We start from the raw sequence: 6,000 nt of genomic DNA, 5'->3' as shown, positions 1-6,000 counted from the left end.
CTCCCATTAGACAGCCTGGCTAATAGCACAGTAATGTGACACAAAAATAACTCCCATTAGACAGTCTTGCTAATAACAGGCCCTCATGCTATTGTGAATTTGTCCTAAAAACTCCTACACTGAGCTATATATGGTACTATGGAAGGTTAAATCTCTTTCATTCATGACAAGTTACTTGTCATAAGCTAAAAAAGTATTATATATACATGTTTAGAAATGATACTGCAAATTGACAACAACACTTCAAATGGTCTGCATGGTGAACCAACGCCTGTGTGAATCAAACTTGCCACGAAATAACAACTGAACCAAAATTAATGTCTGTATAAAAATTGTCCTGATGAAGCCTGCCTTGCAGGTGAAGACCATAGCAAATAAAATTGCAGACCATTTGAAGTGTTGAACATTGTCAATTTGGAGTATTATTTTAATGTTGCATTCATTTGCATAATTTGACAACCCTTGCATGTATGCTCAGATGCTCAAGCATCCACATCATTTTACAAGAAAAAAAATATAAATAAAGATATGTTCGCAGTAGTTAAACTCGGAGGTATAAAGTAAAATCATCGGAGGTATCCCTATGTAACAAGGGTTAGGATATAACATCCAATTATTTCCGATGAAGTATACGTGGTCTTTTATTAAGGATAATTTAGTTCATGTAATAAAACAAGATGATAAATTGCAGAAAAGTGTTCTCAATTTTTTTTCGTATGTTGTCAGCTACGGCAAGTGCAGAGGATGATGCACAGATCCTCGGACATGTTTCATCTGAAATTGAGCCTAGCGGAGTGATGGCTTCCACAACTGACTAACAACATAACTGACAACTAAACCACCATATTCTGATATCGTTTCCTGTGACATGAAAGACGACGTGAAAAAAAAGTAATCTGTAATAGAGCGTGATCATACCTAGGCTTATCAGTAAATTCCAGTTTCTATCTAGGTCCACATATTAATTTTATTTTCAATAAAAGAACAAAGTTCCTATGTCCCCTGTATTGCACATATTTTGTGTAACAAAGGAACAAGGGCAATAACTAATAAAAAATATTGTTTTTCCTTTTCCTTTTTAGTTTAAAGGAGAAATAAAAGCTTCAGAGAAAATGCAATGGGATTTCCGTTATAATTTATTTTTCAAAAGGTCAAAGCTTAGGACTTATTTTCGAAATTGTTATATTGATATAACAATGTGGCAAAAATTGTACACATGAGAGTGCAAACAAGACCGGATGGACGAACACCAGGTATTAAGATGATGTCCCCTGCGACACATTAATGGGATCACATCAATTCCTTTATACAGAAGTGCCGCTGTGATGGGGCCGTTTATGAGATGTCAAATATAAGATTGGTTGGAAACTTTTACATCAACATGATCAAATAAATAAACTATGAATTACATTCAATTTCGAGAATTTAGAGAAAAACATTTTGTTTTAAATATAATTATATGACATGTATGAATTGGTGGGTATTTTGAAATTAAACAAACATCTAACCAATGCCGGATTCTAGGGGAGTACTTGTGCTTACAGGAACAATGTCTGAAAAAAATATAATTTTCTGCATAAAATAGTCCCAAAAATGTTTCGCCTCGCTCCGCTGGGCAAAGGCAAAGCCGCATGCACATCATTTCAACCCTGGCTACGCAACTGGTTTAATTTCTGCCTTTGAACATTATAGTCAAATTGTATTTGAACGTTTGGTTATTTATTTTATCAAATGAAATTCAGAAATATATTTCAGTTGTAAATTTATATTAACATTCTTTAATGGGAGATAATCAAGAACTATCTGGTGAATTCTAAGTACACCAGCACTTATTTCTATTTTGTCCGCACCATATCTTTATATGATTTAAAATTACTCAAGCTACTCTTCCAATCTTTCCGTGAGTGATTTCCATCACTTTGATTTTAATTTTTTTTTAAACAGGATTAACATTTTGCCCTCATCTACTTATGTTAAATAAATTGGAAACAAAAAATAACATGACATAATTACAAAATAAATTTCATTTGGGAGTCAAAACTAAACAAAACATTGCAATCATTACATTGTGAGTTGCTTAAAGAGTAAGAATTTTTAAGAAGTCACTTGTGGTGTACATGTATGAATGAAAGATTGGATGTTAATGTCAATGAGATAGCAACCATTCAATGAAAGAGGTCAACATTGTATTCAACCAATGAAAACTATCTTTAAATTAGAACTATCACTGAGTGTGTACTTACATTAATGAGCAACATAAGTGCCACATGTGGAGCACCTGAGATAACCCCCAACTTTTGATGTGTTTCCTGTTGCTCAGTCTTTAATTTTTAGTTTTGTGTTTTGTGTACTGTTGTTTGTCTTTTTCTTTTTTATCCATTTTTTTCTTTTGAATATCTATTATTTGTATTTATTAGATCCGTGTCCAGTCCGTGTGATCCTTGTACAGTCAAGTTGTTATTATAGTCCATGAGATTCTTGTCCAGCCAAGTTGTTATTATAGGTAAGTGTACATTATATATGAACTATATAGGATCATTTACTATATTGAAATTTGTTTCAAATGTAAAATGTTCAAACTCTATAGAGGAGATAATGTAAAATGTTTAAGCTCTATAAGGGGAGATAATGTAAAATGTTCAAACTCTATAAAGGGAGATAATGTAAAATGTTTAAACTCTATAAGGGGAGATAATGAAAAATGTTTAAGCTCTGTAAGGGGAGATAATGTAAAATGTTCAAACTCTATAAAGGGAGATAATGTAAAATGTTCAAACTCTATAAAGGGAGATAATGTAAAATGTTTAAGCTCTATAAGGGGAGATAATGTAAAATGTTCAAACTCTATAGAGGAGATAATGTAAAATGCTCAAACTCTATAAGGGGAGATAATGAAAAATGTTTAAGATCTATAAGGGGAGATAATGTAAAATGTTCAAACTCTATAGAGGAGATAATGTAAAATGTTTAAGCTCTATAAGGGGAGATAATGTAAAATGCTCAAACTCTATAGAGGAGATAATGTAAAATGTTTAAGCTCTATAAGGGGAGATAATGTAAAATGTTCAAACTCTATAGAGGAGATAATGTAAAATGTTTAAGCTCTATAAGGGGAGATAATGTAAAATGTTTAAACTCTATAGAGGAGATAATGTAAAATGTTCAAAATCTATGGAGGACTCAGGAGATAATGTAAAATGTTCAAACTCTATAGAGGATATAATGTAAAATGTTCAAACTCTATAGAGGAGATAATGTAAAATGTTTAAACTCTATAGAGGAGATAATGTAAAATGTTCAAACTCTATAAGGGGAGATAATGTAAAATGTTCAAACTCTATAGGGGGAGATAATGTAAAATATTCAAACTCTATAAAGGGAGATAAAATAAAATGTCCAAACTCTATAAGGGGCGATAATGTAAAATGTTCAAACTCTATAAGGGGAGATAATCAACATATAGTTTTTACATTCAAAATACCATAACATCAATTTTTTTATAGTAAACAAGACACATAGAATGTGATGACATCATTACAATGTTATTTGTCTTCAAATATAAGCATTGAACTTGTGCTATAGAAAAATAAAGTGAGATATATATGTCAATGAGACAGCAACCCAACAAAGCAAGAATGGAGATGTGTAGAGGTCAATATATAGATGTGTAAAGGTCAATATATAGATGTGTACAGGTCAATATATAGGAGATGTGTAAAGGTCAGTCTATAGGAGATGTATACAGGTCAATATATAGTAGATGTATACAGGTCAATATATAGTACAGGTTAATATGTAGTCAACAAATCAAAAATAACCTTATATGACAAGGTCTACATTTTCATGTATCTGGCCATAAAATTTAGGATTATTCATGTTAATGAAATAACTAAGAAATAATTCATGGAAGCCATAGATTGTTGGACATTTACGCATGGCCTGGGTAGTGATATTTGAATTTTATCTTGAGCATTAGCGAGGGATAAACTTGACCAATATCACGGTCCAATGCCATGTGTAAATTTCAAACTATTTATGGCTTCCACAAATTATTTTGATTCTAATAGGACAAATACGGTCCTCAAAAAGCAGAAGTAAGGTTGGGTATGCTGTGTGTGGGGCTGTTCTTATTTACTCCCTGTTAGATAAAGCTCAAACATTCTAATAAATCTGTAGCTTGCATGGATCATTTCGTGAATAACCACTTGAAAAAATCTTTTTATTTCTTTCAATTCCCAAACCCAACATTTGCCATTTTTTATTTACATGTTTTTGACGTAAGCTTCTGTCAAATCCAAAGTTGACATTTCGTAACTAAGGAGCCACCATGTTGACTTGCTGAAATCAGTTAACCTGCAAATAATGCAATAGAATAGAAAATAAAACAAAATCTACCTCAAAAATCAGTTTTAATACAATATCATACGAATTTCGATGTTTCATGCAACACACACACATTGCTATGTTAATAAGAAACATTCATAACAAGTACGAATGAAGTATTTTTAAATCATACTTTAGTTTACATATATATCGTGCTTAAACAAGTAAATATGATTTATATTTTTCACAGATGCTTTAGATGATGGCACAACCTTACTTATAAATTAGACTGACCTCAGAGGTACATAAGTATTTATCTTATTATTATGTATTGTATAATATATGTTTTTAAAGACAAATCAATTTATAAAAACCACCTCATTGATCTTCAAGGTGTTGTGGTATTGTGTTCAACTTAAGTGTGTGAGGTGGTGGGTTTGAACCCTGGACAGTTCAATCAAAGACTTAAAAATTAATATTTGCTGCTTCTTCAAAATGAAGTTTTCACACCTGTACATGTTATACAGTCACTTCCTGTTTTCACATCTGCCATACAGCCACTTCCTGTTTTCACATCTTTCATACAGCCACTTCCTGTTTTCACATCTGTCATACATCCACTTCCTGTTTTCACATCTGTCATACAGCCACTTCCTGTTTTCACATCTGTCATACAGACTATAACCTATTTTCACATCTGCCATACAGCCACTTCCTGTTTTCACATCTGCCATACAGCCACTTCCTGTTTTCGCATCTGCCATACATCCACTTCGTGTTTTCACATCTGCCATACAGCAACTTTCTGTTTTCACATCTGCCATACAGCCACTTCCTGTTTTCACATCTGCCATACAGCCACTTCCTGTTTTCACATCTGCCATACAGCCACTTCCTGTTTTCACATCTGCCATACAGTCACTTCCTGTTTTCGCATCTGCCATACAGCCACTTCGTGTTTTCACATCTGCCATACAGCAACTTTCTGTTTTCACATCTGCCATACAGCCACTTCCTGTTTTTCGCATCTGCCAACCATCCACTTTTTGTTTTCACATCTGTCATACAGCCACTTCCTGTTTTCACATTTGTCATACATTCACTTCCTGTTTTCACACCTGTCATACAGCCACTTTCTGTTGGTTGATAGTTTGAAATAATACATCACTCATTGTACAATGAAAATTTCTTTTTCTTGGCTTCTATATGGAAGGGAATTATTTTATATTTGATGAGCAGCTTGGTAATGTTGATTTGTAGAATGTTAGCAATTTTTGTTTCTACTGTGCAACTAATCTTACTGTTAACCATATAAAAATAAGGAGATGTGGTATGATTAACAATGATACAAGTATCCCTAGACCAAAGAACAAAGATATAAACAATTATAGGTCGTCCAACATCCTTCAACAATGAGCAAAACCCATACCATATGATAAAAAGGAGATGTGGTATTATTAACAATGATACAATTATTTCTAAACCATAGGACAAAGATATTATAAGTTATCTAAGTTCATATCCATATCTACGGATATGAACGCAGATATTGATTTATCCCCGGTCTTAGTCCGAGTCGAGCGAGTTTTATGCAATTCGGGTACAAAATGTAACGTAAAAAAGTTTTATTGAAATTTGGAAATTTTGCATATTTTTTACCGGGTGTAGGGTACTACC

The 6,000-nt window shown here is 32.8% G+C and overlaps 1 long non-coding RNA gene across 1 annotated transcript in view; it reads left to right on the top strand.

Annotated features, from left to right (window-relative positions):
- Positions 1 to 511: 511 nt before the first annotated feature.
- LOC139497249 (uncharacterized) overlaps positions 512 to 6,000 on the top strand; it is a 38,869-nt gene continuing 33,380 nt past the window's right edge. The window contains exons 1-2 of the long non-coding RNA XR_011657731.1: positions 512 to 2,503; positions 4,574 to 4,624. This is a non-coding gene — a long non-coding RNA (uncharacterized lncRNA). The remainder of the gene's footprint in view (positions 2,504 to 4,573; positions 4,625 to 6,000) is intronic.

This window comes from Mytilus edulis, chromosome 12 (assembly GCF_963676685.1).
Source record: "Mytilus edulis chromosome 12, xbMytEdul2.2, whole genome shotgun sequence".
NCBI lineage: Eukaryota > Metazoa > Mollusca > Bivalvia > Mytilida > Mytilidae > Mytilus > Mytilus edulis.
Note: the sequence above shows the minus strand (reverse complement) of the source record. Positions and strands in the feature narration are given on the sequence as shown.